Source organism: Bufo gargarizans, unplaced genomic scaffold, assembly GCF_014858855.1.
Source record: "Bufo gargarizans isolate SCDJY-AF-19 unplaced genomic scaffold, ASM1485885v1 original_scaffold_1649_pilon, whole genome shotgun sequence".
Taxonomy (NCBI): domain Eukaryota; kingdom Metazoa; phylum Chordata; class Amphibia; order Anura; family Bufonidae; genus Bufo; species Bufo gargarizans.
Genome location: NW_025334454.1, coordinates 373,309 through 398,421, shown reverse-complemented (window position 1 = coordinate 398,421; position 25,113 = coordinate 373,309). Strand labels below are relative to the sequence as shown.

Here is a 25,113-nt window from a genome sequence, read left to right as displayed (position 1 = left end):
GCTGGATATTTTTTCCATGGACTCATGAGAAACGGACTTTGAAATTTCCCCTCATGATACATTTTTCCCCACGGTTTTAAAAACAAGCCAGACACAGAGAAGAATCTGACCATAAGACGAAGAATCTACCATGCCACTTCTCACCACCCTGCTTGATTCATTGTCAGATATCTCCCCACAGACAAACAGGAAGAGACTTTGTCAATAAGCCAAACAAAGAAAACAGAAGCCATACAGCGGACTCTTCAACTCATGCCCGGACGCTTCTCCCGACGCCTGGCTCATTTTTAAGGCCATGTTTCCTCCTAAATGCAGTGGTGTTAGGTTACTTTCACACTTGCGGCAGGACGGATCCGACAGGCTGTTCACCCTGTCGGATCCGTCCTTCCGCTATTTCGCCGTGCCCCCGGACCACCGCTCCGTCCCCATTGTCTATAATGGGGACGGGGGCGGAGCTCCAACGCAGCACGGCAGTACACGGCGAAAGGCCGCCGGACTAAAAGTCCTGCATATCTGACTTTTTAGTCTGGCAGCCTCTCACCGCGAACTGCCGTACTGCGCCGGAGCCAATGGGGACGAAGCGGCGGTCCGGCGAAATAGCGGAAGGACGGATCCGACAGGGTGAACAGCCTGTCGGATCCGTCCTGCCGCAAGTGTGAAAGTAGCCTAAGACATATCTCTCCGTCATGAGGAACCCTGTTGGAAATGTGATGCCCGATTCCTTTTGACCATTTCATTTCTCACCTGCTCATTTCGCATGATCTTAGCCAGTCGATGTGGGTCATACTGCTTGGGCAGGGATGGGATATACACGTCTCCCTTCTGCAACTTGTCATCTTCCAGCCAAACAATAAATACGTTAAATAACCTAGGAGAACACAACAAATGTCTTATTGATAGGAAAAAAAATTCTGTAGAGTATAGGGGGAGGTATAGAGCTACTTTAGGGTCTCTGTGTATAGAAAATAAAACACACTCTGGAGGGGGCCAAAAATCTATCCCAAAACCTGGTTAACCTTAAAGAGGACATTTCACCACTCCTGACATGCCTGTTTCAATTGCTTTATGCATTCCCCATGTAATAACATTCTGGAGCCTCTAGTCTATGGCTCTATGTTGTGCCGTTCCTTTATTATTTCTACTAGAAGTTATGAATGAATTGCTAGCAGTCAGCAGTAAGGATACAGAGGGGAGGTAACCAGTTGGGGGTGTACACCTGCACAGACTCACTCTATCCATCAGTGCTGCCATTTTTGAACTATGCAGGTACACCCCCACCCCCAACTGTTACCACCCCTCTGTACCCTTACTGCAGACTGCTAGCAGAAATATAAAGGAATGGCACAACATAGAGCCATAAGAATAGATGCTCCAGAATCGTTATTACATGGGGAGTGCATGGAGCTATTAAAAAAACAGGCATGTCAGGAGAAGGTGCCAGATTCTCTTTAAAGCAAACTACCATGTGTATTAGATATCCCCTACCAAGGGACAAACATGGTAGGGGATATCTGAGACTACATGGCAATGTGACTACACTATCGCATCGGGACTGTACAAACAGTCATCAAAACACAGGGAAAAAAATGGCCATCATCTACAACCTACCCCGGGCACTGGAGGCATAATGCGAAAATCTCTTCAATCACCAGCACCCAAAACAGACCCAGGAATCTCAGATTCACCAACTGGGAACACTTACTTGACCAGCTCTTTGTGCAGATCTGGAGAAGACAGGCAGTCTTGTGAGCAGCTCCCTGAATCAGAAAAACTGGGGGATCATCTAGAGGGGACAAGTACTCTCAGCGCTTTGCTGGCTGAATGGTGGAAATACTGCCACTTCCATCAACGACGCGCTTCAATCTGTTTAAGGAGGTGCGTGTGGGCTGAGCTGCTAAAGAACCTCTTCCCGATACAACCCTCTGCTGGCAATCTGGATACAAAGAAGGATAGATTACATTTATGTTTGTTTGCACTTTACAAATATTGTAAAGCCTTTGCCACATACATGGATATAAGATCTGGGAACCAGCATCCAGAATTAAAGAGGTGTTCCCATTTACAAGGATATTCCACCCCCCCCCAGGATATACCATCACTTTATGAACTTTGAGACTCCCACCAAACCTTCGCACAAAGAGGCTGCAGCTCGGCATCCCCTTCTATGCTTTTCCTTTCCCCTATCCATTCAAGTGAGTGAGGTCAGTATAGTATACCCACAGCATATATCTTAAATGTCTGTGTGGGTCCCACCTCTAGGACTAGCCCTAGGAGAGGTAGACGCGCATGTGTGGCTCTCTTCATTCATTTCTATGGAGTTAGAGAAATATTTGAATAAGCGTGCTCGGCTATTTTGAAAAGTGAAAAAAGAGAGCGACACGAAAAAGTGAAGAAAGAGAGCGACACGAAAAAGTGAAGAAAGAGAGCGACACGAAAAAGTGAAGAAAGAGAGCGACACGAAAAGTGAAGAAAGAGAGCGACACGAAAAAGTGAAGAAAGAGAGCGACACGAAAAGTGAAGAAAGAAGAGCGACACGAAAAAGTGAAGAAAGAGAGCGACACGAAAAAGTGAAGAAAGAGAGCGACACGAAAAAGTGAAGAAAGAGCGACATGAAATATGGCCCCGTTTTCAAGAAAGAGCAGGACCCAGAGGTGGCACCTGCACCTACTGGACATTCATAGCATATCATATGTGGACATGCCATAAATGCCCAGATGCAACAAACCCTTTAATATTGGGTGTATCTGCAGAGCGATCATACCCATATTGTGGTCCTGGACGGTTCAGATACAGGAGAAAAAACCTCTGCCAAAACAGAGGTAAAAGTGGGTGATCTGCTGGGGTGGCCATGGCTTGGTGAGCCCAGCGGTAAATCATCAACCTCTGTACAGAAGGCACAATGGGCAACTTCAACTGATGCTGGGCTTTCTAAAAAAAAGAAAGAAAAAAGTAATGTAGAAGACAATCACCTAAGATTTGGAACAAGCTAGCTACGTAGAATAGGGTGATGACAGGAGGGGGAGATACCTTCAGAGCTTGGTCTGGACTCATAGAAGAATGGCTGAGCAGTTCATATTCCAGCACACGACGTAACTGGGAATCCTCTTCAAACAAAGACTCCGTATTAAGCACGGTCCATGAAAACCAGATCTGAATGACAGTTCAATGACAGGGTCAGTCATACTCCAAATGTGCAGAAACACAATACAGCGAGTTATTCAGAGGAGGTGACAATGGGAAAGTAAATGGTGGGGGATGACAATGGGGTGCACTGCAAATATCTTTTTACTTTTTATTAGCCTCTTCCACAAATAAATAATTTTCCATTGTGATGATCTATTAAGAATTAGGATGAATTGTTTCTTAGCTGTGCTACTCCTGGGCAATGGTGGACAGAGCCTGTAGGCGACAGAACCTCCATGCTATTTCTTTTATTGCTGTATGTATGGAGTGACTGGTGGCAAAGCACTGGGGGTCATGTTGTCTGTAGTGAACTCTCTTTAAAAACGAGTGCCCACCTATGAATATGTAATATTAAAGAGGCTGTCTGATCTGAGACATTGGTGGTATATCGCCTGGATATGCCACCAATGTCAGATGGGTGCAGGAACAAAATGGGAACCCCGACGTGAGCGGAGAGCAGCCGCACATGTGTGGCCACCCACCATTCATTTCTATGGGACTGCCAAAAAGTACCACAGAAATAGAGCCGTGGCCAGACTTGCACCGTGCGCTCTCCATTCATTTCTATGTAACTTCCGAAAATAGCAGAGCGCGCTCATTCAGCCATTTTCGGAACTCCCATAGAAATGAATGCACACATGTGAGGTGCTCTCCTTTACTTTCAGGGGCCCGTTCTGGAGATAGGTGCAGGTCCCAGAGGTGGAACCGACAACTGACATAGTGATATGCTACCAATGTCTCAGTTGGGAGAAACTCTTAAAAAGAGCTTTCCTTTAATCAACTCTGATTACCTTTTCACAGGATAGGCGATTAGTGTATGATTGCTGGGAACCCCACCGATCATGAGAAAGGAGTGGCACTCAGTGATCCCCATCAGTCACATGACGTAGCAGGGCACATTTTGCTTCTACATAGCACCATGGACCACCTGTGGTCTGTGTTGTGGCTTCATACAGAGCTTCAAAGTAGTCGCCACTCACTAGAGGGGACTTGGGGTACTTTCACACTAGCGGCAGGACGGATCCGACAGGCTGTTCACCCTGTCGGATCCGTCCTGCCGCTATTTCGCCATGCCGCCGGATTGGCGCTCCATCCCCATTGACTATAATGGGGACAGGGGTGAAGCTCCGGCGCAGCACGGCAGTGCACGGCGAAAGGCTGCCGGACTAAAAGTACTTGCATGTCCGACTTTTTCCGTCCGGCGGCCTCTCACCACACACTGCCATGCTGCGCCGGAGCTCCGCCCCCGTCCCCAGTATAGTCAATAGGGACGGAGCATTCCGGCGGCACGGCGAAATAGCGGCAGGACGGATCTGACAGGGTGAACAGCCTGTCGGATCAGTCCTGCCACAAGTGTGAAAGTACCCTTACTGTATACCATTTACACCCTCAAGTTTGAACTCAATAAAAGTAAGATGGTGTGGAAGGGGGAAGGGGCTACTTACAATAAGGACAAGTGGCTCAATGTAAAGTAGAAAACTAGGGTCCTTTCTGAATTCTCAATAATTAAGAGCCACTCAATCCATTAATTTATGGTATCATCTTGACAGCATTTTATTCAGTCCCAAAACCGGATATGGATAGAGGTTACGCTGTGTACAGACAGTTTAAGGCTTACCTGTGAGGGGTTGTAGTTGGAGTCTATGAATGAAGGAGTCACGTTTCCTGCGACGATCCATCCAACAAATGAGGAGAGGATCCCTCGGTCACAGTGATACCCCAGTGCATCCTGACAAAACAGGCGTCATGTCTGTAAGTCTAATGTGGCAACTGCTCATACACATCAGGTCAATGACACAGGGCAGACCAGCTACTGAAGGTGGCGGCCTGATCACTTAGACATGTCATGAACCAAGCTTTGTTGGGGTTCTCCTGATTCAAAAGGAGGGGATGAAGCAGGGGCAAAGCTACTGAGATGTGAAGGGATAGTTGTTATTACCGGCACTGGTGTCTTAGGCCCAAAAGTCACGAGTATTTTAAAAGTCACATGGTAAATAGGTGTGGGTCTGGTCCTGTAAGGGATTTCAATCAGGAGCTTTCTGTTACATGTCAGGGGTCTCTATTCTCAGCAGAACAAATCCTGCATATATGGCCACTCTCCACAGGAATGAACGTGAGCTACTAAAACACTGGCTTTTCTTCCGGCAGTCAGGCCCCAAAAATCAAAAAATGCTATTAGAGAAGTATACTGTCAAAAAAATCCTTTGCTGAAATTTAAAGGGGCTGCTTTATTCCAAAAATAGTGCCACGCTTGTCCGCAGGTTGTGTGTGGTATTGCAGGTCAGCCCTACTCACTGTAGCAGAGCCAAGCTGCAATATCAGACACAATCTGTGTACAGGTGTGGCACTCTGTTTGGAAAAAAGCAGCCAAGTTATTGTAATCCTGGACAACCCCTTTAATTCTGCTCCGATGCTATACTCCAGTATACCATGCTGGGTCTTACCTTGTGCTGCTGGTAAAGCAGTTTGTGCAGACAATCTTCCTGTAGGTGTCTGAACGCTGCTTTACACAGCTGGTCCATAAGGTGAAGGCTGCCTTTGTCCCGGTGCCAGAGCTGCTGGCTTATGAGAACCTGAGTCCAGAACTCCAGAACCGCCACTGGACCTACTTCATTCGGTTTAGTACTAGCAGCAATATGTGACTGTACAGAACAAACACAACATAATGAGACTTACATCAGGCTTTTAAATTCTAGCTCATCCCGCCTCCAGTATGATCTTTAGGATGTGACACTGCACATGAATTTCCCGCCTTGAACGTGGCATTTTACTAGCGTGGATCGCCTCTTATGTACACATCTAAGGCTACTTTCACACTAGCGTTCGATCGGATCCGTTCTGAACGGATCCGATCATAATAATGCAGACGGAGGCTCCGTTCAGAACGGATCCGTCTGCATTATTTTAGCATATAACAGCTAAGTGTAAAAATAGCCTCGTACGGATCCGTCCAGACTTTCAATGTAAAGTCAATGGGGGACGGATCCGCCTGAAGATTGAGCCATATTGTGGCATCTTCAAACGTTGTAAGTCTGGACGGATCCGCACGGATCCGCACGCCTCCGCACGGCCAGGCGGACACCCGAACGCTGCAAGCAGCGTTCAGCTGTCCGCCTGTCCGTGCGGAGGCGAGCGGAGCGGAGGCTGAACGCCACCAGACTGATGCAGTCTGAGCGGATCCGCTCCATTCAGACTGCATCAGGGCTGGACGGCTGCGTTCGGGTCCGCTCGTGAGCCCCTTCAAACGGAGCTCACGAGCGGACCGACGAACGCTAGTGTGAAAGTAGCCTAAGCAGAACACAAATCTCATATGCCCTCTCTTCTCCCTCCTAGCACATTTCCCAAAACAATGCCCTATATATTTGATATCTGATTCCCATTACCTGGACCATGTTTGTAAGAAGTTTCACATTTTCCCCGTAGTTTATCGAGGTCAAATGTTGGGTAACTTTGTGGGTCATTTGCATGGTCATTCCCTGAGGGACCCCGCCGTCAAGCTGGAGGAAGAGCTGAATGTAGGACAAAAACCTGCAATAGTATTAGACACTGTGATAAGAGTAATCACTGCACCAGAGATAATATTGCTACTGTCACAAACCCCTTAAAGGGGTTCTCCAAGAGTTGTTAAAATTTGTCAGGCTTTGTAAAATATTCAAATATCTTGGCGTACCCCCTGAAAGGGAAATTCTCATCTAAGAAAGCGATGACATATCGTCGCCTAAGATATGCCATCTTTTTATGAACGATAGGGGTCTGACCTCTGGGAACCCCAAATGCAGTTTTCACAGAACAGCAGCGCTCCCAGCCCCCCAGCGACGTGGGGAACTGCAGCGCTGTTCATTTTCAGGACGTATGATTGTGACCATAAATAATCCTAATGTGACACCATCTCTTAGCAATGTGTCAATCATTTTATAAGATCGGAATATGCCTTCAAATTATGGCACAGGATATATGCCCTAAAAGACAGCCTAGCGGCATCCCGTGTGCAAGTGCCGTGGCGAAGCATGACCTGTATCGCGGCATACACGGCAATCTTTCTTACTAAGGACAGATAATCCCTCGTAGCCAAGAAGAATGTCATGGTCTCTGAGATCTTTCAAAGGGGTTGTACTGTTTAGGCCCGGCCCTCCTTACATGGGACACCTCCATCCAAAGAACGGTCTGCCACCCTACCCCTTGTCAATAACTTCATTTCAGTCCTGAGCCAGAGGAGCCGGTATAGCCTATAAGTCTCCTCACGCCGATTAAGGCGCTCTCTTCCCAAGGAGAGATAGTACCTCCCAAATCCTGATTTAGGCCTCTCACCCAGTTAAGCCAGTACTCTCTGCCTTGCACTGATGAGGGGACGATCACCCCGAAACAGCTGTCTGCAGATGAGACGCTGGCTTATTTATTATCCGAGTCATGTCTCAAGGCCTATTTAAGGGTACTTTCACACTTGCGGCAGAGTATTCCGGCAGGCAGTTCCGTCGCCGGAACTGCCTGCCGGATCCGGCAATCCTGACGCAAATGGATGGTATTTGTCAGACTCTATGATTAAGGGTGCTACAAGCGTGTACCCGAAACGCGTCAGAGAGATGAGAGGCCTGTTTTGTTTTTTATCTTTTGTAACTGCTTTTAATGAAGAAAAAATTAAGTTGAATGGATTTTACCAGTACCGGTGGCTGGAAATTGCTTACATTTATTGCTGTGGGAGTGCAGTCCTGCACCATCCGTGCCCCGGAGGTCAGAGCAGAAGCTGGCGTTCGTTATTATACTTTGCATTTGTCAGACGGATCCGGATGCGGATCCGTCTGACAAATCCATTGAAATACCGGATCCGTCTCTCCGGTGTCATCCGGAAAAACGGATCTGGTATTTATATATATTTTTTGCATTTTTAAAGGTCTGCACATGCGCAGACCGTAAAACCGGATCCGTTTTGCCGGAACACTTGGGGCCGGATCCAGCATTAATACATTTCATTGGAAATTAATGTCGGATCTGGCATTCCGGCAAGTGTTCAGGATTTTTGGCCGGAGAGAAAACTGCAGCATGCTGCAGTATTTTCTCCGGCAAAAAAACGTGAGAGGGACTGAACTGAAGACATCCTGATGCATACTGAACGGAATGCTTTCCATTCAGAATGCATTAGGATAAAAATCAGTTTTTTTCCGATATTGAGCTCCTGTGACGGAACTCAGTGCCGGAAAAGAAAAACGCTAGTGTGAAAGTACCCTAAAGGGTCAAACAATGACTTATAGGATAGCTGCCTTACATCTGGTGGCATCAGAGGCAGCACTTGTTAAGAGCTCATTTGCATCCCTTTCTTCCCAGAATTCCAGAGGAGAACGTATGGCCTAAAAATCTCCTCGTGCCGACTAAGGCGCTCTCTCTCTCTCTCCCCCCAAGGAGAGATAGTACCCCGCAAATCAAGTCCATATGAATTGTCCTCATGACAAACTAGTTAGTATTTTTCCAGATAGAGTCCAATAGCTGCATCACGTTGTGCCCCCTTAGCTTTATCGCTAGGGTATACCATCATTTCCTGACTGGTTGGAGTCCAACTGCCAGGACCTCCACAATCTGGAGATTGAAGGGGACGTAACAATGGTTTAGCTTTGCAGCCACATTTTTCTTGCACTGCGTGGCTCCAGACCAACCATTGTGTGACCTGCCATCTGTAATGGGGCATCTCCTGTCCATATGTCCTGTTAGGGAATAGCATAATAGAAAGGGATCCTCCACTCCGATTTATGGGCCAGAGTGGAGAGGGACGTCTGGGGTTGTGAGATCCAAATGACTACTCTGCCACATAAGGAGGCACCACTTTATAAACAGCACATGCCAGGTGGGGAGCCAGTTACATATTATGCAATGGGGGCCAGGAACTTTAAGATTCCCCTCTGCCAGAGGTTTCAGAAGCTGGACCGGCAGAGAGCAGCCTTATGTCATGTTATGTAAAGCAAAAATCATTATAGGAGGTAAAGTGGACTTACAATTCATTTTTCAGGAGATAGCTTGGGCATTGATAAAACATGGGTAAAACTTTATCCAAGATGTGAACCACAGCCCGGAGATGCTTGGCTTGTATCATCTCACCCAGCATAGTCACACCCTCCACACAAAACTTATCTACACTGCAAAGAAAACATGACATAGAGGTCAGTGAAGAACAGAGATATCAACTTATTATGTTACAAATAGATCTACATAGAACAACGTTTCGAGCTATGATGAATTACCTGTGTCCCACTGAAGCAGAGGCCAGAGCGATGAAACAGCCTATAGGGACCCCGGATTTCACGGCCTTCAACACGGGGTGCAAAACATTAGCCTCTGTTAGATCAGGAACAGAATCGCAGATCTGCTCCGGGCGATCGTTTCTGTGCAACTTAAGCCGCAAAACTAGATCCCAGGACCACTGGTTGAAGGAGGCTTCCGGAGTCTGTCCAGTTCGGACTATGCTGGCCAAGTAAGATACCTGAAAAGGACACCAAAGAGACCTTAAGAATTAGCAAGAGTAGCCTGTACGTGTACGCAGTTTGTGATTTTGTTCCTAAAAGGTGTTGTCCCATCTCGCCGTTTCCATGGAGAGATGAGACTAAGCTCTGGACCCAGGTTGACCGGGTCAGCGCTCTGTTGTTTCCGTAACTCTTATTGTAGTGAATAGGCCTTACGTAAACAAGCTACGCTGCTTGTGTAGCTTCCATTCACTACAATGGGGGTTACAAAAAACAGTGGAGCGCTGTTTCCGTAAGCCCGGCCACATAGCGCTATTGCTTAGTCCAATCTCGGCGAGACACCTTAAAGGGGTAGTCTCATAAAAACATTTCCTGTTTATATGTCCTATTAGGTCATATTATAGTGGGGGACCCACCTCTACATGCCAGAATGGACTGCTGCCCTATAAGACTCGGCCACCCAAGTATTACCTGCCTACTGCAGGGCAAATGCTTGGCTCCCCACAGTTTCCCTAGAGAAATCAGCTGTTTGCTGGGGGTGTCAGAAGCAGGACTTGAGGTGTTCAGCTGATCGCCTGAGTGGCCGCATTTTGAATAGAATTGTCTCTAATGAGACAGTCATTAAAAGGTTATTCCGGTTACAGAACGTTATCCCCTCCCCATAGGATAGGGGATAACTATTAGATCAGAGGCGCTTCTACCGCCCCACTGATGACAAGAACGGGGGCCCCAAAGCCCGTGAAGCTCCCCCTGAAATGGATGGATCGGATGGTCGGAATGCGCGCCGCTGCTCCATTCATTTCTATGGGAGCATCGGAGATAGCTGAGTACAGAGCTCGCATGATCCATCAGTAGCTGATCGCGTGATGCAGTCTATGACTCCCACTGTCTCATCCCTTACTATCAGTTTACGTTGAATGATTAATGAGAAACATGGTCAGAGAAAAAAATTAAAAAAATCTAAAAAAGGATAATCAGGTTTCCCAGCCGGAGAGATTACCTGCTTAATGCTCTCAGAGATGATCCCGGTGTAGGGTTTGTCACAGATGTGTTTCTGATAAGCTTCCAGGACCATGAGTGCGACCTCCACATGTAGAGCATGGTCCAGATGAAGGGTCTTCTGTTAACATAAAAATGAGGTTCTATTCAACAGAAACCTAATATACCGAATACTCAGCTATGTTTATGTCCACATAAAGGGCTACTTTCACACTGGCGTTTTGGCTTTCCGTTTCTGAGATCCGTTCAGGGCTCTCACAAGCGGTCTAAAACGGATCAGTTTTGCCCTAATGCATTGTGACTGCAAAAGGATCCGCTCAGAATGCATCAGTTTGACTCCGTTCCGTCTCCATTCCACTTTAGAGGCGGACACCAAAGTGCTGCTTGCAGCGTTTTGGTGTCTGTCTGACGAAACTGAGCCAAACTGAGCCTGAGTTTTCTATGACACAATCTGGCACAAAAGAAAACAGATCCGTCCTCCATTGACTTTCAATGGTGTTCAAGACGGATCCGTCTTGGCTATGTTAAAGATAATACAAACGGATCCGTTCTGAACAGATGCAGACGTTTGTATTATCTGAACGGATCCGTCTGTGCAGATCCATGACGGATCCGCACCAAAGGCGAGTGTGAAAGTAGCCTAAATGATAAAGCTCAAATAATTATAATAATCATCCCAATAAACTACATGATGTTCAAGTTTTGATCTTAAAAATGGAATCCAGACTCCAGGCGCATTGTCTTATGGGAGCGCTTGCTCAGCTCTTTTTGGAACCCTCATAGCAATGACTGGAGAGCATGCCACACATGTGTGAAGTGCTCTCCTTCACTTCGGAGGTCCCCTTCTAGAGATAGGTGGGACCTGCCCCTATCTGACACGGATGGCATATCCTAGCGATATGCCATCAATGACCTAGATCAATCATGCTCAACCTGCGGCCCTCCAGCTGTTGCAAAACTACAACTCCCAGCATGCCCGAACAGCCTACAGCTATCAGCCTTCAGCAGGGCATTGTGGGAGTTGTAGTTTTTACAACAGCTGGAGGGCCGCAGGTTGAGTGTCCCTGACCTAGATGATTCAACCCCTTTAATTTTGCAGATTTACATCCCAGTTACTGTTGCTTACCGAGTCAGTGATGCCCCAGTTCATGCCCTCCAGGATAATGCAGGCCAGCTTGTTCTCCACCTCAGACAGGTTGTAATTGATCAGCCAGTCCCTGATGACGCCTATTTCTGAGGTGCTCGGTCTCCATTGGAGCAGGGGTAATTCTTTAAATAAGTACAGTGAAACCTTAGAAAGGAAGAACCATATAACTGCCATTAGTGTGTGTATCAAGGCAAATAAGCAGCTGTATTAGGGTGAATTCTGACAGCCATTCTGATTTCGATCTGCAAAACACCGCTGTATGTCGTCCATAGGCCGTCTATATTTTCTTTCTGGTTCCATTGACTCGATTGAATGAGTTTTGGATGGAAAAGAGACAAGAAGGGCGCATGCTGCGAACTGATGCTGATGTATACATTGCACCATTTGCTTTTAGCTGTAAGGACATGGGTCCTGTAGGTTGTAGCAGTTTTTGCACCATCTGCCATTTTCACAAATATCATTAGTAGGAAACAAATCTCACCATCCCCACTTTGTCAATGGTTTCCCGGACACGCTGCAGGAGGACAGATATGATACTGGAGTGAGCGCTGGTAATGGTGGCAAGAAGCTCGCGGCCCACTTTAGAGAATGCTTCTCTTGTAGACATGCTGACATAGGAAACCTAAAAAATATACAAAGCATGAAGTTCAATAAAATCACTTCCACACTCCCCTCCTCTGACCAGTCCATTCTCCTCTCTTGTGCGCACCTATAGTATATCTCGCCAGGTTGTTTAAACTCGGCCTAGGCATCAAAATGCCACCTAACTATTCAGTTTTGTGATCGCTGTCCTAGTTTACTGGTGTTCAGTACTCTGCTGCATCTGCTCTGCAACATCAGTTCTTTTATACTAAATCTTACTTCATCAGCTTTTCTATACTGAACTATGCAACATCATCCCTGCTATACGGTACCCTGCTACATCAACACTGCTATAGTAAACTCTAATACATTTCTTTGCTACATCCGTCTTCAGTCTGCTGCTACAGCTATGCTACATTTCTCTACTATACCGGTCTCCAGTTCCTTGCTACCACTCTGCTAAATCACTCTGCTACACCGATATCCAGTGCACTGCTGCAACTCTGCTACATCACTGCACTTCAATGGTCTTCACTCAACATTGCTACATCTACCCAGTCTTCTGTTCAACCTCTCTGCTCTGGATCTACCGGCTCTGCTACACCAGTCTTCCTGCTCTGGTGCACCAGCGCCACTTACATGTGTGGCTAAAAAGCTGCTCTTCTAGATATTTTTTCAATGTCAGAGATCTACGTTTACAGAGGCTGGGGCTATATAGAAAATTGAGTTCAATGGAAGCAATACAAACCTATTCTTGTTAAGTGCCACCTAGTGGTGGAAACATGCAGCCAGAATTTTACTATTTAAAGAGGCTCCGTCACAAGTATCAACCCTATTAAACCAGGCATATAGCCTGTTAGGGTTGATCTAGTAAAACGATACCTGTCTTTTCTTTCTAGGTGCTGGCGTTGTGGAGAAATTTAGACTTTCATTCTTTTGCAAATAAGTCATTGGAGCACCAGGAGGTGGGTTTATGCGGTTTGAGCACCGACCCAGCGATGCCCCTGGTGCTGACTACAGACGCCTCCAGTGCTCCAAACACGGCCCCCTCCCCTTAGATTGTTTAAGGCTCCAGACAGCTTGCTGTTAACGTCCATTCCAGCCAGAAGTGGAGGCACCATCAGCTTCATCTGCAGTCGCCTCCACTTCCGGATGGAATTATTTCAATAGCGCGTGTGCACTGAACATCTTAGTTACTCGGCAAGCAGCAGAAGATGGGGTGCGCAGGCACCTGGCTTGATAACAACTGCACAGGCGCAAAAACTCTGCTCTGTTATTAAGGTTGACCCTGGTGACAGAGTCTCTTTAAAGCTAATCTTGCCTCAAAAACCTCCAGCTTTATGGACATCACCAGGTGTCCTCTAAACTGAGCCCCAGAAATGGGGGCTTATTTCATAACTGTTCCTGGATTCATAGGTGGGTCCCCCCAGTTATTTACATGTACCTGCTGCAAAACTAAAAAAACATATCAGAAAACCACAGCAAATCACGGAAAACTATGTGTATGGGCACCATAATACAATCAATTTGGCACGTATGGAGAATATTTCAGGTGTTTAGTCAATGACAACTAAGGCGAAGGCCACACAGAGCACGAGACGAGACTAACATTGCGCCGTCATGCAGCTTTAATGCAAATGGGTTCGGTTTTTGTAGTGATTGAGAAGGTTTGCATGATTTTTCAAATGAAACTGCACATCATGGCAGCATTTGGGCAACTCATCTGTAACTGCAAAGTAGTAATCACCCCCTGCTGGAGCCCATCTGGACTCACTTCATAAATCTCTAAAGCGACGGTCTTCATCAGCTCCTCGTCCACGTCGTCCCGTTTGGTTTGTGCCATCTGAGCAAACGTGGTCAGGAGGCTGATTCCTTCGGAGCTGTTCATTGCAGAAAAGTATTCTTCAAACTTTTCTCGGTTCACGGGATCTATGGGAAAAAGCAACGGGTAAATATCACATCGCTGATTCAGACCAAGGCAGCAGTGGTCACCGGCAAAGTGGCGAGCATACTGGTTTTATATATCAGAAAGCTGCAGCGTGAATTATCTGGAGCATTTTCTCATCTTCTCAAAATCTCATCTTCTTGTTGCCACCACCAGGGGGCGATCTGTATACAACTAATCACCTATAAGGGGTTGCAAACAGATCAACCCCTAGTGGCAGAGATGGCGGACAGGAGAAAGTCCATACAAATTTCAAAACAAAACTTTTGGGTGGCATCTAACTATCCTATCTGGGCACTGAATAACTTTTACAAGAAGGCACCGCCGTTAATGCTGAATGTACGATACCATTTAGTGCAGACTGGCAGGTGGTCGCGTCTAATCTGGAATAAAGGTTCTCCACGTTCTCACTCTCGGCATAGTGCATGAGATACAAGAGCTTCCACAGCATGATGTTTGACAGAGTCCCGTACGGCATCTCAGACATGAAGAGCCAAATGCCCAACCTGAAGAGCATGAGAGGGGTGAAGTCAAAGGCAGATCACAAGATCAATGACAAAGTGCAAGGACTACTTGTGCACCGTCAGCACTTAGATGCTAACATTGACCCTTAGATGGCCAGCCGGTCCTGAAGAAACTGTAGGGTTTGGCTGACCTTTATCTAATGTAAACGGCCAGCTTTAGAGCCACATAGGGGGAGACTTACAATAGCGTTGTGTGATGCGTGTATTTAGAAAATGGTGCAAATTATTTTTAAAAAGTGCATATCTTCAAAAAGTTTGGCGCAGTTCCCACTATGTGTGTCAGATGTGAGAGACGGTACTGGACACGACATCCAGGTGACGGGCTCCCGATGAAGGACCTTACCTCTTGGCTTTGAGGACATGGAGGACAGCAGTCATGAAGAGCTCATCATAAATGGCCTGTAGCTTCTCCAGTGAGTAGAGCTCCGAGCTGTGTTCTCTGCCACGGTTACTGCTCAGGTACAGAGCCCAGTGATCGCTGACATAACACAGGGTCATCCTGCAAAATACAACCCCCATATGGACCTGGCAACACATCAATGCATGCCGAAAACATTGCGTATGAATGACCTGTTGGATGGGTGAGCCGTGGTGACCATCGACATTAACTGCTCTACTCATTCACATGATTCCAATAAATAATGATATAATATACAGATTGGGTGCTCATATGGAGATACATATCAGATAGACACCTACATTAGTTCCCAAAGGTCAGAAGGCCAGAGAGATCTACGTCAAAAGATGGCGGCATGCCAGTCAAGTACGGTATATTAGTGCACGGTGGTGGTGCAGGTAAACTAGAATACCATTGTACTGGTGACTTAAAGAACCATAAATGAGAAGAATTCTGAGGCCTGAATGATGTGTGTTCTGACCAGTGGAGATAATCTTCTTCTGCCAGACCCAGTTGTTTCTGGTACCGTAGATCATCTGGATCATTTACATTAATCACTGTGTATGTGGCCGGCTGAAAATGTCCTGTCATCTCACCTGATATTTCTGGTTTAGTAATTGTTATTCCTCCTAGAAATGTATGAATACATTGTCAGCTGGGGGTTACCATTCCGCTTGGTGCCCCTACACAGTGTGACACTATCAGCAGTGGCTGGACATCGCCATATTGTGTAGGGACGCACCCGCTACTGGTAACGCCCAGCTGTCAATTTATTCATGAATGTCTGGGAGGAATGGCACGGCACAGAGTTGTGATACATCAGGTGAAGATAAAGAGCTGCACCACAACAGCAGAGCATGAGATTTTACCGTATGATGCATCCTATCCGTTTGACGAACTGACGGTACCGCGCCCTGTTAAAGGTCTCCAATCCGAGGGCCAGAAGCTCAAGCAAAGAATTAGCAAAAGCAAAAATCTTCATCATTTCCTGGGGAGTGGTTTTATCAGGAAAATATTCACCTGGTGGAATTAAAATAGCATTCAGATTTGTGGCTCGCTTTGCTGTCCCCAGAGGCTACTTGCTTCATTTTTTCCTCCCCTATCCCTAAATCAACATGTCTTTTTCATCCACCCACCCCCCCCCCCCCCCCAAATACCCTTTCATCCAGGTCATCTCAGATCTGCCATCTAAGTGCTGTGCAAAGAGCTACAAATAAGCCCGGTTTATGTGGCGCTGTGCAGGCAAAATGTGAAGAAGCTGTGCCGCAACCCATTCCTTCTAGAATTTGGTGGGGGATCCGTCCAATCGACAAGTGACGGTATATCCTAGCAGTAGGCGGTCATTTGTTCAGGCTGGAATTCCCAAAGGGATCTTTAGCAATGGTCACAGATATACAATATGTAAAGCACGCCATAGACATTATGGGGGTCTTTTACTAAATTAGGCGTATTTCAGGTGCAGATGGCAGTGCAACTGTTAGTTGCGCCGCTATCTGCAGCTTTGCCCGGCTCACGCAGGTCTAAAATTGTGGGCATGGCGTGGGCGGGGAAGGCCCGTCTCATTCATCGATTTCTATGCTTGTTTTTGGCGTAGAAAACGGTCTAAATGTAAGACAGCTCTGAAGCTGTCTTACATTTAGAACTGGCGCTGGATGCGCCGAAGTTATGGATAGGCCGGAGCATTTTCATAACTTTGGCAGAGTCACCGCCAGCTATGGGCCTTTATTAAGACCGGCGTCTAAAACACCATTCTTAATAAACGTGCTCCTATATGTAGATGATTACTTGCTGGACAAACCCATGGGACCAGCCCAGCCGGCCATCTAATGTGTCTGAGGACTCCCAACTCTCCCCTGATGGCAGAGGTTGAGGCAGAGAGGCTTCGGGTTGAAGGGTCCAATTCTTTTGTTCTAGGAAGATAAGCCACCGCTAGAGGTGTCTGGCGGCAGCCTACTCCCCTCTCCCTACTGAGAACACATGCACGTTCGGCCATGTCAAGCAAGCATGCGTTTGTCAGGATCTGGAGTGAAAGCTGTCGGTGTCGGCCAAAGGCTGTATCTAATGAGCATGGCAGTCTTCCATCCCCTTAACCCCTTTGTGACCAGCCTGCTTTGGGCCTTACTGACTAAGCGATTTTTTTTCATTTTTTCATCATCACCTTCCAAGAGCTATTACTTTTTTATTTTTCCAACTATGTAGCCGTACAGGGGCTTGTTTTTTGTTAGACAAGTTGTAGTTTTTAATGGTGCAATTTTGGGTTACAAATAACTAACTGATTAACTTTTATTAACTCTTTCTGAGAGGGCGAATAAGCAAAAAGCAGCAATTCTGGAATTTTTTTATTTTTTTTTATGGCGTTCACCGTACGGGATAAATTACATGATAATTGGGTAGTACGGGTCATTACAGACGCAGCAATACCGAATATGTGGAGGAGATTTTATTGTTATAATTTTTTCAATGGAAAGAAAAGCATTTTTTTTATTGGAATTTTTTTATTTAATAAATGTTGTTTTTTAACCTTTTTTTAACCATTTAATAGTCCGACAAGGGAACTATATTAGGCGATCTTTTGATTGCTTCTAAACTACATTGCACTATAGTGCAATGCATTTTAATGTCAGTGCTATACTGACATTCACCAGCATGCTGCGCCAGAGGGCTGCAGCCTGCTGGGAAACGCTGGAGGCAGGCCTGAGGCCTACACTAGGTCCTGGCCTGCTTGCACAGCACCCTACAAATAAGATTGCTCCCTCTGTAACCGCTTACATGCAGCGGACGCCATTGCCAGCAGCATGTAAGGGGTTAAACAGCCCAGATCAGCGCTCCTGCTGGTCCTGGCTGTTAATGCAGGAGCACAGCTCTCATGTGAGAGCTGAAACCCCACTCTCCACTGCACAGGAGACCCGTGCAGCGCTTAGACTAGCCCACCGTGAAAGTGCAGAATGGGAGCCTAAGGCCCCTTAGTGACCGCAGTAAAAAGGTGAATAGGTGGATTAAAGAGCCACCTAAACAGGACTGATGTTCAGGTCACCTCTAGAGTTAAATCCTAGAACATTCTTGAAAAGTTCATGAAAAGGGAATTGCCCCAAAAGGGAAATGAGGTCGTCCTCTGACAACAATATCCAACTCGTCTCCGGATCCTCGTCCTGCAAAGAACACAAGGAAAAGAGAATAAAATATCAGAATGATTACAGCTCTAAGATCCTGTAAATATCACATCCCTAATCTGAAACGTTCCTATCACTGGACAGTTTTCTTTATTGTAGGGCATCTACAAGATGTTCTGCTAAGAGGAAGATGGTAAGTGCACCTGCACTCACTATATGGTCCCTTTATGGCCAGTACGAGACACTGAGAAAGCTTGTATGGCTTAATTTGCATGCTCACCCTCTTAATTTGAAGGTCAAGGACATCCATTATTTCCCCTTCAGCAATGCACTTTGTAGATGCTCTAGAGAGCTATTTCAGACTGATGATCACTAAAGGGGCCCCGAAAACTAACTTTCTACTAAAGCACTGACCTCCTCACCACCTTCATCCACCAAAGTCCAGTTCCCCGACTCATTTCCTAAAGAAGGACATTTTCTTTCGTTGGGTTTCATGTGGCAAAGAAAGTCCACTCGATTCCTATGGAAAAACAGAACGACTTTACGCACATCAGCGTCTCAACTCTGGAACAGTACCTGCAATGGGTATTCAATCAATTTGTACATAAAGTAAATCCTCTTTGAGTGAATCGCAATGTGGCAGAATAGGACTGTACCGCACAGTGTGCAAGTGCAGTTATAGCGCTGCATTTGTGTAGAGAAACAAATTGCTAAGCTGATTCAGCACGGCATCAACGTTGCTTTTCCCCTACGTTGCTCCCTGACCACCCACTGTTCAGGGAACCGCAGCACAGGTCCAGTCAAGGGAATGGGACCACACTGCTGTTCCCTGCTAAGCCGAGTGGCCAGGAGTACTGCTGCGCAGGGAAAACCAGTGAAGGGGCTGCAGTGCTGAATCACAGCACTGGGCTACAAGCTGTAGGGGCGTAGAACAGGTTAAATGTCCACAGCCACCTTGGCCGCATAATAGCATCAGCCACACTGCTCCAGTCCGAACACCTGCCACCATATGGTAGGTATCCTGTAAAAAAAAAAGGGAGCGCCCCAGCTTTTACCATTTCGATAATAGGAAAAGTAACTAGCGAAAGAGGAGGAAGGAGAGCAAAGTTTTTCATAGACCAAGGGGCCGCCATCAGTTCTACCTCACAGGGATTGTCTGGATTTCCAGTGCATGAGCAACAAGGTCATTACTATCCATACAAAATACCAAACAAAACGGAGCACCCCCTGCTTTCACCACTTCGATAATAGGTGAAGTAACTAGCGAATGAGGAGGAAGGAGGGCAAATTATTTCATAGACCGGGGGGCCGCCATCAGTTCTACCTCACAGGGATTGTCTGGATTTCCCATGCATGAGCAACAAGGTCATTACTATCCATACAAAATACCAAACAAAACGGAGCACCCCCCTGCTTTCACCATTTCGATAATAGGTGAAGTAACTAGCGAAAGAGGAGGAAGGAGGGCAAATTATTTCATAGACCGGGGGGCCGCCATCATTTCTACCTCACAGGGATTGTCTGGATTTCCCATGCATGAGCAAGAGGTCATTACTATCCATACAAATTCGCAACTCAAATGCTATAGGAACAGCGAAAAATCAATCAGGAATCCTAGGTAAAATGACTCACCTTACAGGACACATGAGAACCGCCAGCTGCTGCATGAAGTGAAACACGCCGGCCGGGTTGTGCAAGACTCGAACCTAAAACATCCAAAAGTAACTTATAGGGAAGGGGGGATACAGGAGCATAGAACCCTGTTATTTGTACCCATGAGGGTAAAATATATATATTCTATCAGTGCCACACATGGATTTGCTACTCACCTGAACAAACAGGGTGGCCCATTTATTGATACCTGCTGGACAGCGCAGGACGTGATTCAAGAGGAACAGGTGGTCCCCGAGGCATCCAACTTTCAGCAGCACAGAAACCTATGAGAGGAGATTATTCACAAGTCTGAGCTAGTCATATACGAGGGCTGGGTGATTATGCCAAAAATAAAAAAATAATTGTTATTATTTTCAATTTAAAGATGATTATTGATTTTTCTCGGACGATAACTTTTTTTTGTTTTTGGCTGCTTGTTTTTTTTTTTGCAGGACGGGTTGTATTCCTTTAGTGACACCATTGTGGCATACATATAACTTATCGATGGACTTTTAAAACTTCAAAAAACAACATTGCCAAACTCTGAAAGGGCGAATGAATCGAATTAATTTAACTAATTCCCCAAGCCTACCATATATAATGCCTTTGTACTTAAAGGGGTTGTCTGATGGCCTGACCTCAGGATAGGTCATCAGTATCTGAGTCAGACCCCCGCTGATTAGCTGTTTGAAGAGGCTGCAGTGCTCGCGGCTTACAGAGCACAGTGCCATCAAATGGGTAGTGGCTGTTCTTGGTATTGCAGCTCAGCCCTACCCTCTTGAATGGGACTAATTTGCATCTGGGCCTTGTGACCAATGAACGTGATGTCTCTTCAAACAGCTGATCGACCAGGGTGCTGAGAGTCGGACCTCCGCCAGTCAGATACTGATGACCTATCCTGAGCAAAATCAGAGCTAGAATATTGTTCTCCAGGGATTCAGTTTGCACTAGCCCTGCACGCTGGTCAAAGCAGAGTGACTTGTTGGTGCCTTCCTTGGCACCATGCCCTGGGAGCCCTGCCAGCACCCCCACAGCTATGCCCTTCAGCACATTTTCTGCACTAGCATGGAGAGTGGGTTTAGTGTTTAGGTGCAAATCTTAATGGACTACCACCGATCACACATTGCTGACCTGTCCCTATTTTGAAGGATTGGGGGACCCCTTTAATTATCTGATGATGTGTAATAGCTAAGTGTATCGTGAATATTTTGGGACCTTTTCTTCCCTATGTGTCATTTTTGCTAATTTTTATTTTCTCTCTGTAACTGTGCACATAGACTGCAGCCCCCACCCCACACACACTCTCTCCCCTTGTCTTTCCTGTGCTTCGGACTGTTTCTGAACACTGTAGGCAGGAAAGGAAATCTACAAGATGCTAGAAGGAGAGGAAGATGCCGGTTTTCTTGGATACTATATATTACACAGTTTCATGTAGTCACATGAATAGACCAGGCCTCACCAGCTTCTGAAGCCAGAGAAGAATATCGTTCTGGAACTGAGTGTCTTCTATAACTCTCCTTGTGAAGCTGAACAGGACACTGATACACTCCTTCAGCAGGATCAGATCTGAGTGAGTCCCTTCTAGCTTCTGAGGGGCTGTGGAAAATAATAATACTTAATAAGTAATCTGTGGGCTAAAAGCCTGTAATAAATCAGTATTCTAAACAGAAAATGCTTAAGAAAATTAATTAGATCTAATATAAAGAATACAATGAAAAACAGGCATTAAAGAGGTAGGTAAATCCTTTTCAGTGACCCCAGAGGGCAGCAGCACAAATCTCTCACCTGTTGTTTGCTGCAATGTGTCAGCTTTAGGAAGTTTGCTTTAATTATGAACATTGTGTCCCCTGGCTCTTTGGCTCACAGACCGAATAAGGCCACTTTCACACATGCGAGTTCAACTCATTGAACTCGCAGCGTGTGTCTGCAGCAGATCCAGTCCTGACCTCCGTAGCAATGACGGGGTCACATAGCATTATATTGATTTATGATGCTATATAACCATTGGAGGTCTAAATCGTATTGAATAACACTGACATAATGCTGTCAATGCTATCCAATACATTCCAAACCTCTAAGAGTTACATAGTATAATAAATCAATATAATTCTATGCGACCCCGGCAGTGCTATGGAGGTCAGGACTGGAGCTGCCGCATACTCACGCTGCGAGTTCAATGCGTTGAGCTCACATGTGTGAAAGTGGCCAAAAACCCTCAGTAAACCTTCAGCTGTGAAATGTCAGGGGTTCCGAGGTAGCAGGGGGCCCATAACCTGGTGTTAGAGAGGACTCCAAGGTCTTTTGCCACAGAAGAAGGTAGCAGTATTATAAATGGCACATGGTAGATAGGCCAGATTTTACAGGAGCTTCAAGTTATGCCATTCACCGGAAGCAATCACAGATCTTCAAGTGGTTCAGAACTGAAATGTAAAATATATTTGAAAGCTGCAGCTTTCTCTGTGAGATTGTAATGATGATATATGTAAGTGATTACAATATTAGAGCAAAAGGAGAAGTTTATTGGGGGAAAACCGTACAATAGGCAGGAGGCTCTAGGACCCTGTTGGGTGCCTCTAGCCTGGATACAAGATGCGATACGGCCTCTAGCCTGGATACAAGATGAGATACGGCCTCTAGCCTGGATACAAGATGCGGTACGGCCTCTAGCCTGGATACAAGATGAGATACGGCCTCTAGCCTGGATACAAGATGAGATACTGTTGGGTATGGAGGCATACAGGTTCCTAGTATACTGCGGCACATTTGCTCACAGATGTTACGGCTGGGCCTGTAGATCCTGCACACTGGTAGGTTGGTGAAGCTGGTGTTCCAGCTGGTCCCATAAATGCTGGATTGGTGATAAATCTGGTGACCGGGCAGCCAAGGAAGTGTAATCTGGAGGAGACGTTCCTGGGAAACCCTTGCTGTGTCCGGGCGAGCATCATCCTGCTGATAAATCCAGTTGGAAGCCCTGCCATGAGAGGAACACACGTGGTGGCAGGATGTCCTGCACATATCGCTGAGCTGTTAGTGTCCCTCCTATCACTACTAGGGGTGACCGACTGTCCTATGTGATGGCTCCCTGATCATCACACCAGCAGTTGGGGAAGAGTGTCGCTCCAGGGCAAAGGCAGGATTATAGCGCTCACCATCGTTGGATCCCGAACAGAACCTGGATTCATCACTAGAGACAATATGGTTCTGGTCCATAGCAGTCCAGGTTTCTTGTTCACAACACCACTGCAAACAAAGGCAACGATAACTGGCTGTCAATAGCAGGACACGTACTGGGTGCCATGACACCAAATTTCCTTCTGCTAAGCACCTGGAAATGGTCTGGGCAGAGACAGGAGTGTGCCAATAGTGCATGGATGGTGGACAACGAAACTGTGGAAGCTGCTCATGTTTGACGGCGGATCATATCATCCTCTCTACTGGTGTCTGTCTGGGGAGTCCCGAGGCACTGTGTGCACACCCTCATGTAACCACTGCCCCAACAGCGAGGTCAGATCAGCGTAGATGGCAGGCAGTTCATCATAACGACCATCCTGCTTCTCTCAGTCCAGTGATGCCCCCCTCTTAAAGTCTGTCAACTGGACGTAAGGACACAGTAGCTGTCTGAAACGTGTTATGTAAGGAATTTCTTGAACAAAGCCCTGATTTTTTTGTATCCAGAGATGCTAGACTATTTTCTAGTTGAGTTCCATGTTCACAAGTGGAGTCTGTGCAGCACAGATCCTGGGAGCATAAGGAAGGGTGACCTGGCCATGAATTCTTTACCTGCACACTACCCAAAAGTAGCCTCTGAGAGCCTTTCTACAGAGCCGCGCAAGAAGCGCTTTTTTATGTCCTCTTGTGTGGTCAGTGTGTAATCAGACCACACCTGTAATCATTTACAGCAAGTCAACATTTCTATCTGGGTGTTTTATTATTATTATTATTTTTTTGTCAATAGGTGTCCATGAATAAATTGAGCTCATATTTGGAGCACTCACCGTGGTCCGGATGGTACACTGCTACCGATTTCAAGAAAGGGGAGTTGTTCACCAGCCCATAGATATAAGATTCGACCTGCAGGCGGGACAGGACTGACGTATACGAGTGCAGGGCAAATGTCTGATGTAAGTGGTCCGACTTCAGCTCGAAGAGTCTCTTCAGGTCTCCTAATGCCGATGCGTTGACTTCTGCTGTCTGGTAGTGGTGATATCCAACCACTTTGGCCTGATCTTCACAAAGTCCCTGGCGGTAACAGAAAATGATAAGAACTAGTTATTACCATGTTTTACCTTTTTTTCCCCAGCTGTTCCTAGAGGGGGATACTGCTCGGCCCCCTCTCTGTGATCCACAATGGGTCTCCTTCTGGCATGTAATACTACATATTAACCAGCAGAGGCCACTGCAGGGCCCAAGCAAAGGCATCACTGCCACCTTGCAATGGGACAAGCTATTTAATGACTTCATTGTGTGACATGTGGTTATAGGTGGGCACCTTATGAGGCAAATCAGGTGAATGTCTGACCTCTGGGATGCCCACCATTCTCGACCGGAAAGTTGGGTATGTGTGCAGATTAGGGTTGCATCGGGTATCGAATTATCGATACCCAATCGATACTTTTGTACTGGTATCGATTTGATACTGGGATTTGCCTCTTACGATACTACAGAACATAGCGTGCGCTGCTCTCAGTGCCCGCCATGTTCTCCTCAGCAGCACAAGGGAGAAGGAAGAAGGATTCGTCATTTTTGAGTCACCTTGTTCCCCCAAAAAATAGGATAAGACTGTTCTATAATGGGCCGTACGCAGCTTTTTTGTTTTTATTTTTTTTGCCGATACTTTTTTTATGGTATTGTGACAACCCTAGTGCAGATTATGAAAAGGGTGGCAAAGCTTGGAAAACCTGTATATTGACACTAGTTTTAAGTGTTACGTCTTGGTCGTATAATACACAAGAAGGTGTTCCTTCCTCATAGTCGGAGCCTTGGATCTGCTGCCTGGCAGTGCCTATGATGACGGTTAAGGACTCCATGCCAGAGATGCGGGTAATGTGAACATCGACCCGGTGACTGGCAAAAAACACTAAGCCCAGAAAGTATAATGGAGAGAAATGTGCTGAGTGTGCAGGGACC

At 46.3% G+C, this 25,113-nt stretch overlaps 1 pseudogene; it reads right to left on the bottom strand.

The window, feature by feature from the left end:
* LOC122923491 overlaps positions 1 to 25,113 on the bottom strand; it is a 60,656-nt pseudogene that overhangs the window by 18,100 nt on the left and 17,443 nt on the right.